This window comes from Rattus norvegicus, chromosome X (assembly GCF_036323735.1).
Source record: "Rattus norvegicus strain BN/NHsdMcwi chromosome X, GRCr8, whole genome shotgun sequence".
NCBI classification, from domain to species: domain Eukaryota; kingdom Metazoa; phylum Chordata; class Mammalia; order Rodentia; family Muridae; genus Rattus; species Rattus norvegicus.
In genome coordinates this window covers 74,527,776-74,542,100 of record NC_086039.1, presented here as the reverse complement: position 1 = coordinate 74,542,100, position 14,325 = coordinate 74,527,776, and the positions used below count along the sequence as shown (strand labels likewise).

General features: G+C 41.3%; 1 long non-coding RNA gene across 22 annotated transcripts in view; it reads left to right on the top strand.

Moving 5' to 3' along the window:
- Positions 1-7,623: 7,623 nt before the first annotated feature.
- Positions 7,624-14,325, top strand: part of LOC103690870 (uncharacterized) — a 64,606-nt gene continuing 57,904 nt past the window's right edge. For 5 of the 22 annotated variants that reach the window (XR_010061281.1, XR_010061278.1, XR_010061277.1 and 2 more), the window contains exons 1-2: positions 7,872-8,276; positions 11,811-11,865. This is a non-coding gene — a long non-coding RNA (uncharacterized LOC103690870). Of the gene's footprint in view, positions 8,277-9,820; positions 9,895-11,810; positions 11,866-14,325 lie in introns of all 22 variants that reach the window. The other 17 variants (XR_010061275.1, XR_010061273.1, XR_010061269.1 and 14 more) reach the window with 9 other exon arrangements.

The following is a 14,325-nucleotide window of genomic DNA, read 5'->3' as shown; positions in this document are numbered from 1 at the left end:
CATTCATGACTTTTAGACGTGGAAGAGCAAGGATGTGACTGTGGAGAAGTGACAATGACTAGTAGAATTTGGCAGGTTTTAGCTTGGCATTCATAGGTGACTTTCTTCCCCTCATCACCTATGTCCCTCTATAACGTCTCTCATTATCCAGCCTGCAGGTGTCCTGGAGACATACATTGGTGTTAATATCATCTGAAGAGTGGCTGAATGAGAAAGCCTCTTGTCTGAGAGAATGCTGTTGTAGTGCATGTTCTGGGACTATTTGCCCACCTTGAGCACTGCTGAAGGAGGAGCACTGAAGGATAAAGTCTGTGGACTGTCTAATGGAGAAAAGCGAATGGTCCCATAGCAACAAGAGCAGCAATCCACGCAGGTGGATGGATGGGGGTGGGGGTGGACATCTGTATGTACAGTGGCATTCTGAAGCACTCTGAAGAAACCCCCATGCAGGCCGAGGCAAAAAAAAATGTGATTTTTAAAAAGTACTTCAATTACATCATAAATTAGCTCAACCTTTCTACAAGATGAGAAATTCCCTAGGTGCTTGTTAAATGCATTTGGTTCTCCACCTGGACTCAAGGTATGACCCCATGGTTTTACCCCCACTGCCTCTGCAGCATCAGTGTATGCCAATCTTAGTAAAAAAAAAAAAACCCACAACATTGCAGCATTCTTATGAAAATATGGTGAACTTGTAAATTTTCTAAAACAATTTCATCAGTGACCCCAGGGTTACATTTTGAGAACCGCTAGTTCTGAAGATTGTTTTTAATTTTGCAATTGCACAATCAACATTGATATTATTCAGCAAATATTCAACCACAAACAACATTCTCTCAGTCAGATTTAAAGAGGTAGATGCCGCACTCTATCGAACAACTATATCTGCTAAATTCTTTTAAAATTAAAACTATGGACCTTGAAATGTTTTTTCTTCAGTGTCCACGATTAGGCATTTAGTTTTCACAATAGTGTAAGCAATCTGTTCTTTGAAGTAAAAGTATTAACAGCTGCTGAGGTGGCTTTGGAAAATGCATTGAGGGCTGAGGAGATGGCTCAGTCACTAAAGTACCTACACAAGCATGGTTACTAGAATTAGGATCCCCAGCACCCATGTAAAAGGTAGGGTGCAGCTGGCATATCTGTGACCCCAGCTGGGGAGGCAGAGGCAGGAAGGTGGATTCCCTAGGCAGACAGATGAGTCAATGAGTTCCCACTTCAGTGAGAGACCCTGTCCAAAATGTAAGGTGAGGAGTAATTGAGGAAGATATCTAACCTTGACCTCTGGTCTCTACATACCTATGCATACATATTTATACACAGACATGGACAGACTTGCACACAAAAGCTGTAGGCACAACGTTATTGTGCACTGTGTCAAGATTATCCTTGTATTATTCAAATGCTGATTTCAGGGCTCCTGTTGCAATCCTTATTCTAAGAATCTCTTGAGTGAATATTCTGTAATTGGCCAGCTAATGACTGAGCAGGGGAGAGAATAGGGCTGGACTACTCCCAACCAGGGGAAGGGGAGGGAGGAAAAGAAAGTGGGGATTCAGCCATGAGGAGAGGGTCTAGGAGGCATCATAAAAAAATGGCTGGAGCAGGGAAAGCCATGAAATGCCAAGTATCTTGGGGATTTGGGCTGGGAGGTAGCCAGATTAGCCATAGAAGATTAAAATAGATTACTATTGCTCAGTTGTTATACCTTAAAGCTGTTAAATAAATAAAATAGTCTTGTCTCAATTATTTGGAAACTAGTCAATGAGAAAACTGCAACATTTATAAATTTGCATTAACAAAAACAAAAACATTGTGTTAATAAGATTGTTTCACAATATTAATAAACAAATTTTCACCTAAAGAGAATTCTATATTCCATAATTTGATAACTATAATTTTACCTTGGATCTGTATTTGAACATTGTATTATTATAGACTTAAACTTTTTCTGAAGTTCTTAATAAACTAAAATTACTTTCCAACACCTGAGAAATGAAAGTAAAAATACATACCTATTGGCAGCTGTTCTATTTGAAATTTTATGCTAGATGAGTGGAATGCAGAAGATGAGAAGACACAGTTCTTGTCCTTAAAAAAATTCAAAATCTACAACAGATATCTATAGATAGTCACAAGTCAATAAAATAGGTGGTAGCAGGAGAGTATATATAGCCATGTGAGCATTTAGAAAAAAGGAGCTACTGCCCAGAGAGGCATCAGAGTGTAAAAATAGCCAGAGCTTTCAGTTATCAAAACAGCTCTATTTCTATTACATTCTTGGAGCTAGGACAGAAGATAGGATTGGTTAGGTCCATTTTGGGGGCCTTCCTGAAAATGTCTTTGCAGTACTTTGATTGTTATTAGGTGACCACATTTGTGGTAGTCATCATGGCTCCTTTACCATCTGTGTTTCACTGAGACCATGGCTTCTGCCAACAATTTCTTCACTGACTTCTGTCATGTTTGATGTGGAGTATTGGTTGTGGTCTAGCTGGCTGGACTTTACCATCCATAGATATTCTACATGTACCTAGAGCTGAAAGCTCAAGTCTTTGAGCCACCAGGAATTGTAGTAAGAATGGGGTTTGTTGGACTTCATTCTGCTCACCAGTGGCAGGGGAACTTAATGATTAACATTTGACTTCAGTTTTTGGAGGGTTTTCTGACACTTTGTAAGGCAATACAGATTCACTATACATTGGGAAATAGCAGTGACAGAAGCAACTATAAATAAATAACCCACCATATATGGTAAAATTGTGTATAATGGCCTATGTATACACAATGAATGGAGCAATACATAGTGGTTTTTAGTTCATATCAGTCTACTGTGGATAGTTGACACTGAAACTAGGTTCTTGTGTATGCATGGGAGCAGCAAACATTGTGCTCAGTGGTTTAGGAAAGTAACTCCCACAAAGGATGTTTTGACTGCCAATTATGTCAAACTCAACTTAAATGGACAAAAAAATAATGCTGAGGATTTTTTCCTTACATGACAGGAAAGCCCAGAGTTTGGACAGGCCACACACTGGTTTAGCCATGATGCTGGCTCCTCTCCTTCATGGTTCTCTTGACTCTTCTGTGCTTTGTTTGTTTGGTTAGTTTGGGTCTTTATCTCCACTTTGGGAGAGAGCAATGACAACTAGAACTATTTTATATTCCAACCCATCAAATATATTGTTCTTTCACTATAGTACAAAATTAATTTTAAATGCTCCAATATAATTAAAATTTAAAGTAACATCTCTACCACCACTGCCTATAAGAGTCAGAAGATTATAAGTCAACATATCACAGAGATACATGCCATCTATGTTTATGGGGCACTAGTCACAATAGCTAAGTTACAGGATCAGCCTTGGGGTCTGTTCATAGATGGATGCATAAAGAGAATATGTTACATATGAATGATAGAGCTTTATATACCCAGGAATAATAAACATATTTTCTTTGCTAGAAATGAACTACATTTGAGATCATCATGTTATGTGAAATGAGCCAGACAAATATTGCATGTTTCCTTTAATTCATGGATCCTATAGCTTATATAGACACACAAGTCAAAAGCATAAAGGAGACTGCTGGCAGGAGGAAGAGAAGAAGGAGGAGAAAATAGAGGATATGGGAAAATGGGTATAATCAGAGTACTTTATTTATTTTCTTTTCATCCTTATTAACTTGGGTATTTCTTATTTACATTTCGATTATTATTCCCTTTCCCGGTTTCTGGGTCAACATCCCCCTAACCCCTCCCTCTCCCCTTCTTTATGGGTGTTCCCCTCCCCATCCTCCCCCCATTACTGCCCTCTCCATAACAATCACATTCACTGGGGGTTCAGTCTTGGCAGGACCAAGGGCTTCCCCTTCCACTTGTTCAACATCTTTAGTCATAAATCAAAACAACCCTGAGATTCCACCTCACACCACTCAGAATGGCTAAGATCAAAAACTCAGGTGACAGCAGATGCTGGCGAGGATGTAGAGAAAGGAACACTCCTCCATTGTTGGTGGGATTGCAGACTGGTAAAACCATTCTGGAAATCAGTCTGGAGTTCCTCAGAAAATTGGACATTGAACTACCTGAGGACCCAGCTATACCTCTCTTGGGCATATACCCAAAAGATGCCCCAACATACAACAAAGACACGTGCTCCACTATGTTCATAGCAGCCTTATTTATAATAGCCAGAAGGTAGAAGGAACACAGATGCCCTTCAACAGAGGAATGGATACAGAGTACTTTATATTCTTGAAATTGTCCTCACTAAATCCATCATGATGCTATGTACAACAAATATCTGCTAATAAAACAAAAAAATAAGGCAAGGTTATAGAATGCATGGAGATTTGTTCAAAGGCACTTCTTTCCTTATGCCTCTTATAGTATGCATGTTGGCCTACATATAAGGTAACTGTATTCTAGAATAGTACTAGTATTTCTATAGCCCATAGGACATTTTGTCCTTTGAAGGCATTCCTTCAACATGCCTGGAGCTAATTATACAGAAGTAATCTTGTTGATAGGTTAAGAAAACCATCTCTGGAGTCTCGTACAACTGGGCTCTCACATTCTCACTTGCCTGGATACCCTGGGAAAATGATTTGTTTCCAATACATTTTTTCTTTTATTGGATATTTTTAAACTTACATTTTAAACGTTATCCCCTTTCCTGGTTTTCCCTCCAGAAACCCACTATCCCATCCCCCAACTCCCCTGCTTCTATGAGGGTGCTCCCTTACCTACCCACCCACTCCCTCTCACCTCTCCCCCCTGACATTCCTGGGGAAATGATTTAATCTTTCAGAGCCTTAGTTTCTTTATCTAAGAAATGGAAACGCTATTAGAACTTACCTCATGATGGCTAGAGATTATATGAAATAAAGCACACTGTGCATATACTAAAGTGCCCAGTACTTTTGGGTTCATTGTACTCTCATTGCCTCAGTAATTTTCTTTATGGCACCCCTAAGTGAAAAGAACTGTGTCACATGTGTGTTTATTGAGCAATTAGGTGTAAAAAATGGTAATGGGGCTAGTTTATGAGCTGTATGTTTCCCTCAAAAATTTAAAATATCTTACAATAACCTTGTGAGTTGTCTGTCACCCTGGGGTGTGTTGGTGACCAGTTTAAAAATAAAACATTCCTGGGAACACATTTCTCATTAATTACAGACTGTTTGTTACTGGGAGGTGTCTATTATTATCACTAGAGAAAGAGGTTCCTTAGAAGATGAGCTTCTATACGAACAGTCAAGAAAATGTCATAACTAATGCAGTGCCCTTTTCTAGGTTTGCTCCTTCTGCCCCCTGTCAGCCATTGATCACAAGTCACTGCTTTAAAAAAAGATTTCATGTACTAGATGGACATACTTTCCTTTGCTGGTCCTCTAATCCCAGTTACTTTGGAGGCTGAGGCTGGAGGATCACGTTTATATTCATTATATATTATATTCAATCCATATATTATTCAGTATTATATATTATTATTCAAGGCTTGACTGAACTACAGGCTGAGTTCTGAGCCATCTTGGGCAACTTAGACTCTTTTTCAAAACAAAAAGTAAAAGTACGTCTAGAAATGTACTTAGTGGTAGACTACATGCCTAGTCTCTGTGAGGCTCTGAGTCCAAACCTCCGCACTGTAGAGTTAAACCAAGCAAGTAAGGTTTTCTTTAGCCTCCTTCTGGCCTTTCTCTCCTTTTCCTTTGCTTCCCCTCTCGTCCTTTATCCATGCCCTTCTCACCCAGTATCTGAATCCTTGTTCTTACCCAAGCTCTCCTCACTGTGAGGGGAGATCGGCTACTTAATTCAGGAAGAATGATTTGTCTGACTGTTTTGATTCTCCATTAGGCCCGTAAGCCAGCCAGAATACAGGGTGCTGTTAGCTCGTTCTTGCATGTATCCTTCCTTCCCTTAAGGAAACAGGAGAAACCACTTTAAACTGAGACTTCAGAAGGTGACCTGAGAGGTTGTTGAGACTGAATCTTTGAAGTTGAGGCTCTTGGATGATCTCTGACTTTTTCCTAGAGGCAAGAGCTGCCTTCAGCTCTATTTGGATTTTCAGATTCACTGAAGGGAAATCTGATGTCGGAGCAATTAAGGAGGAATGAAATAGCAGACCGGTGCGTGCACTGTTGACTCTGGGCCTCCTTGGTGCTGGCCGGCAGAGGTCGGGGAGCGGCTGGCTGGCTGTTAGCCCCAGCCTGCAGCGTTTGCTTTGGCCATTGGGGTAAAGAGCACTTTGTGGAAAGCCAGCCTTCCCGGCCAAGTGCCTATTTTGGTCCTGAATCTGTTGAGTCCAGCCTGAAGGTTGGCTCCAGGATCAACAGAGGCCATGGAAAATGGGATTGGATGCCTGGCAGACATCACTATGGGCTTTGTCTTCCTGACCAGGTTAGTTAGCCCCGAGCCCATGAAACACAGGCACAATGGGGAGCTATGGACCTTGCAACATCAGTACCAGAAAGAACTAGCTTGTTTGCATGGTCCCTCTTCCCCAGCTGTCTGGTCTCTTAAGGTGGATGTGGAGCAAGAGCTGACAGAGAGTCTCGAAAGTGTCTGAGATCTTCTAAGTGCTAGGTCATCAAGCTATAGGGCTAGTTGTCTTTCCCAGCTAAAAAAAACCAGGCCTCATGAGAGTCAACAAGTTAATGATTTTGAGAACACTCCTGATTTCTATATGTCTATTCAACTCAGCTTTTGTGACAGGAAAGCAACCCAATGTGTATATAAGCAAAGAAGCATGCACTCCTTCCTTTGCTTTAAAGGGGGTTATTTAAAATGTCAAAACCATTCTTGCCTTGTGTTCTGCACAAAAATAGTCAGTAGGTTAGATATGGCCTGAGAGTTCTAGTTTGCTTTTATTAACCACTGCTCTAGAGGACAGAACGGAGCTACCGGCCAAAAGAGGAATCTTTGGCTCCAATGGAAAAAAGGATAACTAGATTTTTAGGAAAATGAGATTTGTTTCCCAGAAAGCTACAACCACTACCCTAAAAAACGATAGAAAAGATATTCAAGAGGCACCTGTTAGGGATGTCATAGGAAGACTCTAAGGCCTGGCCAGGGATTGGTTTTTCGTCTTTAAAATCTACAGGATTGCCACTGTGACAAAGTGTTTCCTCTACGTATCCATCATTTCTCACCCACACACTTCTGTGTTTATATTTGTTAGGTCTTTGTACACAGTCCATTCCTCCTTGACTAGTATGTGTTGATAATTGCCTCATCTTGTTCCTCGTTTTTTTTCATGCATTTTCTTTTCTTTTCAGAAACTAAGGGGTTAATGTCAAAAGGGCAAGGTTCGCTGGGCAGCTGCTGCACTGTTGCCTAGCAACCCTGAGGGACAGCTCAGAATTTCTGCTGAAGCTTTTGTGGAAAGATGGTCTGATCCAACCATCAGGGCAGAGTAAAGAGCAAAGGAGATAATGTAGTCGAACCCATGATAACTCATGAAAAGGGATTTGATTGTGTCTCACAGAATGTTGGATCTTCCTTTATGTCACTAGGGGAAAATTAAATTTGCTTGAAGAGATTTCAGCTCGTTCCTGCTCCCCTCCTTTCCCCCAGTGGTTTGGTCCTGTTTCTCAGAACAGCATCCTTTCCACTAAACCCCCAGAGTGGCCTGCTCCTGTCTCACGGATTATTAGGCCCTCTCTGCTTTTATTTTTCCCTGTAGTCATCTAGCTAATAGCCTAGTGTGGTTTGATTGTGTCTTACACTAAAGTATCCCCACATAATTTCTGCTCACAGCAGTGGTTTGCTCCTATCTGCTAAGCATCAGCATCTTTCCCCTCCTGTCTCACACGAGAATGATTAGATACTGCGTCACTGAGCATCAGGCTTTTAGCCCCTCCCCCGGGGTCCACAGTGGTTTGATCCTACCTCATGGACTATTAGGTTCTTTCTGATTCCCCCTCTAGCATCACCATTACTAATGGTATGGTCCTTAGCATCAGGTCCTTTTTGTCCCCCACTGGTCTTCTGAGCAGACTTGACGCAGCTTCATCTCATTCCTGATGGATCCTGAGCCCCTCAGTGCTTTACTCCTGCGTGAGCGCTGTGAACTGGACCAAATGGGTTGAAAATGGCCAGAAGTTGCTCTTTATCACTTTAAATCTTTTATGATAAAGAAAAAAACTTCAATTTCTGACCAGTTAAAATCCATCTGAGCCAGTAAACGCTCATTGGGCAGAGCTGGAGTCTGAGGTCGGTAAATCCAGGAAGATGGCTGAATGCTTTGCTGACTCAAGCCCAGACAAGGAGCCAGGTATTTATAGAAGTTGAAAGTAATCTGAGAGAAGGAAAAAAGTCTGATTAAGGAAACAGGAGAATATAGGAAGTAGGATTGGTAGAGGGAAGGCTCAGAAGAGGGTGGTGGTGCAACCCGAAGCAATTTTTTTAGAGGTCGAGAGGTCATTTCTAGGAAGCAACGTAGGCTTTGGGGCTGTAAATTCAGCTGTCTAGGAAGCAGTCTGGATGCTGACATCATCTGGTAGGCTGGAGCAGAGAGACTGGGTGGTTTGTGGTGCGTGATGCTGTCTGTCTCTGCAGGCCTGCTCCTAGGGCCCTTCTTTATATGTGACTCACCTCGGGTTGTTTGATAGTTTCAGGCCTACAAATGGCCACCTTTTCACCCAAGATGATCATTTAAATTAGGAGGGAGTGAGCAAGTTTGAAGAAATAGCAAATTACAATAGGTAAGACAGGCGTGCATGAATGAGTTGATTGGAGTGGAGTTGGGGCGCTCACTTTCTAATTTCCGTTTCAGCAAGGTAGTTGTGAATAATAGCGCCTCTTTTCTCCATTCTGGCATGGGTTATCCTCAGTGCTGTGGGTTGATGGAGAAACTAGCCTGTATGGTCTGGATTTCTGTTCCTGTGCTTTGTGGGGACAGCAGTTGAAAGGTTGGGGCAAAAACATGGAGGATGAAAACAATGACATTTTCACAGACTGCAGCATTTCTGATGCAGTGGGACAGTGGGCAGGCCCAATGATTTGATGACGACTGATGTACTGCTGCAAGATGGAGGGTGGGGTTGGAGCTGGCTGGTGCAGCTGCCGCGGGCGGGGGGGGGGAGGGGGGAGGTGCATGTGGTTCTCTGGCTCCCTTCTTGTAAGCAGAAAAAGAAAGCTCTCCTAGAATGATCTAGAAACTTTAGGGAGGGAAGTTGATCTTTAATGTAAATATACATTTGGAGAATTTGTTAGGATTCTGTGTGTTTAGGAAGATTGCTTCAGTTAGCTACTGCCCATTTCTCCAAAGGGAGGGTGGCGGCCATTTTACTGAAGACAGCTGAATGGCCTTCTCAGGATCGAGGTGGAAAGATTAGAAGGTTTAGAGTCAGATAACCCAGGCTTTGCGAGTCATCCCTGTTATTTGCTATGTGAACTTTGAGTAAATTAACCTCCTAAAGACTTGTTACGATATTTTATAGTCTTCCTTAAAAGATAGGAACCTTAGAGTTTTATGCCTTTGGGGGCAAAGTAGCTGACATTCAACCTTTTTGTTTTTATTGCTTTGGATTGTGGGGCAGAGATTATTTTTGTATGTATGTATGTGTGAATAGTTTAGGTTGATACAGACAATTTCTTTCTAAATTATTTTTAGCAGTGTTTTTCCACAAATGAAACCACTGGACTATTTTGAAGATCAAAGGGAAAATTATTTACTGGAGTTTTTTTTTTTTTTTACAAACTATAAAGTATATATGTGATTATTTGTTTCTATAATAACTTGTTGATTATTACCCAAGCAGTACTGGAGAAACCCAGTGTAAAATGTCTTCTGATACATTTGTTGCACACTCACAGATTTCTTGGATTCCAGATTCACTTCTTTCTTGGCTTCACCCTGGACCTGTGGTGACTGGAGGCTTTGTGATATGGTATGCAGCATCATGAGCCATGGGAGCCCATGGTGGGAGAGGCAGGACTGGGGGAGCTGGGGATCATGTCAGAGATGTGGGTATGAGTGGAATGGGGTATCACAATCTGACCTTTAGACATAAAAATGTGGAAAATTACCTGATTTCAAGACCAGCTTTGGTCCCCTTGCCTGGATTCTGTTACTGGCCCTGTCAAAAGCAGGATCAGATGAAGGATCATCTGGAAGGGCAATGGTGTGGGCTTTCAGAATGTGGCTGTCCTGATGCTTGAGAGGCAGGTCAGGAGGAATAGCAGAGGTTCAGTTTGAAAAAAACAATCCATATTGTATAGTGCTATCCACAGTATTCCCGTTGGGGAACTCTGTTATGTAGTCAGAATTGGGAGCCAGGAAATGTTGCCTTTTTGATGAGATCAATTAATGAACTGATGGTTACAACATGTCTGTAAGACAAGAAGAGCATGGCAAAGATTTTTGTCATGGTGCTCTGTGAACAAGATGGAGGACCTATGAGTCAGCATTGCTCTTCTAGTTAGAGCTGAATAGGTCCTTTTAATTTTTAAGGTAATCTTTCATTGAGTATTTACTATGTGCTTGACATGCTGGATGATTTACATACATTACTTATTTTTCTCCCAGAACCACCCATGTAAATGAAGAAACCATTGACAAAAGGTGTCAGTTATTGTCTGCATTTTCTCTGGAGTAAGAATTCTCACCCAGTATGAAAGATGAGGACCCATTCTCTTTGGGATTAACAGGAACACATGGAGAAAGGCATTTCCCCGAGTTCAGCTTTTTCTCAGAAGGCCTGTCCCTCCCTGGGACTATAAAATGCTGTGTGAGCCATTGTGATGGTGGCACGGCTGCAAGGTTTCAGGCACAGCAAGCTAGGGAAAATGTTGAACTTCCCCATGATAAAGAGAGATCCTTGGCAGTAGACTGCAGCACTCTACCTGGCTCTGGCTTGGTTTCTTCATTTTAGTTCGTGTCTTGGGTGAAGCCACAGAATAGCACACTCCTGAGGTAGGAAGACAGAGCTAGGAATCTATGAAGAATTTACTAGACCACTAAGATAGTCCAACAAAAGCAATATAAATTTGATAAGAACAAGTGTGACATTTTGTGCTTGGTTTATAAAGCAGACAAAATTCCTTTAAAAAATTACAATTCTAAAGGATGAATCCGTGTTTAAGAAGGAAAAGTCAATGTAAACTCAGGTTATATTATGATAATGTAGGCTCTAAAATTGCAGGAGTCGACTGATTGGTTTATTCTGACCAGCATTTGTAGAACCAAACCTCAAATACTGGGCTTGGTTATATTGTCTTTAAAAAGGGAATATGATGAAACAAAGATGAAAAAAGGGGGGCTAGAGGGTGAATAGGCCATGATTCTTGTCTTCTGACATCTTGTTTTCATCTGTACAATTTGACCCCAAGAGGCAGAATGAGAGTGGTGGGTGAGAGCTGCTAAAGAGCTGATTAGAGAAGCTCAGTCAGAAGGAACTTGCTCCAGGTAGAAGGAAGCACAAGCCACTGATGTGTTCTAGGGACTGAGGCTGTGAGTCATCAGATGTAGCCTTAGTTCTTTAAGTGTTCTTTGGCTGGTGCATGACAGGGCATTGGCTGGCCTGACATAGCCAAATGTGAATTTTCATAACAGGCAATTTATGTATTACTAATCATTTTTAACATGTTATCCAGGTTGGCCTTAGACTTGCTTTGTAGCCAAGGATGACCTTGAACTTCTTCTGATCCTCCTGTCTCTGCTCCTATGTGATGATCTGTGTCACCAACTAGTTGGTTTATTTGGTGCTACGGATTGAACTCTGGACTTGAAGCATGTGAAGGAAGCACTTTACCATTTGAACAACACTCTAGCCTTGTGTGTTAACCCATTTTCTTCTTTTCACAGATGAGGAAACTGAGGCTCCAAGAGCTTCTGTGACTTGTCCAAGGCCATACAGCTAGTAAGTAACCTGGGGTGTGGTATGCTTCAGATCACTGGGTGCATGTGCCTCAGGATTTTCACTCTTACCTGATCATTTCTCCAGTTGAGTAACATGCTGATATTGCCAGAGGCGCATCAGGACTGTGCACAAGTACGTCATATTGGGCTGGGTGCCTGGAGTTGATGAGAGTATTGTGAAGATATATGATCAGCCTTTAGCCCAGCAGGTCCTGGAGGATGAGGTTGGAACACAGCTAAGCTATTACACAGCCAAATGGCATGAACACTTATTCATAATGTCTGTACCTCCCCCAGAACATTGTCCTCTATAGACACTTGGAAGGGCACATCTGTAAGAAGATATGGAGACCTCCCCATTAAAGATCAGAAAAGTGTGGTCAAGAGAGGGGCAGGGACCTCTCCAAGTTTTTCTCCTTAATGATTTTGCCCCTGATTCTGCTCGAAATTAATTTTTAAATATGATCAAGAAAATGTAGGCTTCAAGCATATTTGTTTTTGAGGAAAGACCAATTCCTCTGTGAACCTTGCTAAGATAGGTCTGCAGGGTAGTATTTTCATTTCTTCCTGGTTATTATATAAGCTAGCATCATAGAAATATAAAGATACTATACTTCAGAGTAAGTCAGATTGGGACTAATTCCCTTTCAGAAACACAGATGGAAATCCACTAAGATTTTCCGGGGCCCTAGGTTCTTTACTTTTAAAATTAGGACTACCGATTTGATTCTATTCCTGTGGAGTTGGAGGTAACTGGGGAAATCTAGATGAAGGGAATCAGGGAAGAGCTAAAGCTCAGAGAGTGTTCCCTTCTAGATAGACAGATGTGAGAATTACTTGTCCTGGGGGCTGTACAGAAAGCCTCATGAGGCCTACACATGGCCTCACCTAAGCAGAAGAATCTCTTCCACAAGATGGCTGTTCATCCACTTTTTTTTCAGTTCTCTGACTTGATAGCTCTAGATATTAGCCTCTAGACTTAACATGTTTGCTAAGTCTGCATTTGCCTTGGATTCTAGTTTCCTTATTAGCTCATTTGTCCCTTTGAGGATTATTTTGTTTTTGTCACTCTTGGTATAACTTACTCTAAAGCTAAACGCAGTACTTCTGAAATGGGATGGAGTAAAAAGAAAGCCACCATCTCCTTCATTTCAGACACTGTCATTTTATTGGTGTATCCTAAGGCTTCAATAGTTCATGTTTGTTTTGAACACTGTCTTACATAAATGTGTATTAGAGCTAAATTCTCTGTCTTTAGCAGCACACCATACTATCTTCCTGGGTCATTATGATATGCTGTAGCAGTGACACACATGAACTTCACCTGGGAATCTTTTTAAAGGCCAATTCTGAGCCAATCTGTATGTCCTTTATTGTAAAGAAGGTTAAAATAAAAGCCCCCACCCCCATATGAGTCTTGGTTTTGCTATGTAGTCCAGACTGGCCTCTAACTTGTAATCATCCTGCCTCAGCCTCCTGGGTTCTGGGATTACAAGTGTGTGGCATCATACTTGGCCTTCAGTATGGTTTTGCATATACTACTTTTTCTTCAGAACTGTGTATCAAACCAAAGGCCCTGTGTTTTCTGTACAAGTGCTACTACTGAGCCACAGCTTCGCAGAGAAGGTCTCATTAAGTTACCTAGTTGGCCCCGGAATAAACGTAACTTGGCTTGTGTCAATGTCTGTAGGGTATTTATCTCCTACATTATACCCATAACCAGGAAGAAATGACGTTATACCCATTGCCTATTGATATTTAGCACGTTAGGCCTGAAAACAGAATTTAATAATCTACTAATTCAAGGACAGTTGCAATAAATTCAAAACAGTTCACAAAAACTTATTTTGAAGGAAGGAACATTTTCCAAATAAAACATCTATGAGTTGTGGTCTTTCATTTTTTTAGTAGCTGTCCTTAGCATCTTTCACATTCAGTATTTTGCCATATCACATAGATATGGCTGCTAGAAACCTCATTTTGGGAAGGAGAAACTGTGAATAAGCTTGCAATTTTTTTCTTTTATAAGATTTATTTTCAAGTTGTGTGTGTGTGTGTGTATGTATGTATGTATGTATGTATGTATGTATGTATGTCTATGCATCTGCATCGTGTATAAGTTTATATAACTGAGTGCCAAAGAGGATATTGGATCCCCTGGACCCTGAGTCCCAGGCAGTTGTGAGCTGCCTAATGTGGGTGATAGGATCTGAACTCAGGTCCTTTTCAAGAGCCTTAATCTCTGAGCCATCTCTCCATATAGATTCTGAAGATTAGGGAATTTTGACTCCATGAGTTCTCTCTCTGGCAGGGCTTTGGGATCCTCAGAGGTCCCTGGGCAATCCAAGGTTTTCTAAAATAAGTTATGCTTCATGAGACATGGATGTACTTTCACATGGGCCATTTTTTCATTGAAGTAAACCCTGTTTTTACACAAAAGAGCAAATACTGTAAGACTCCA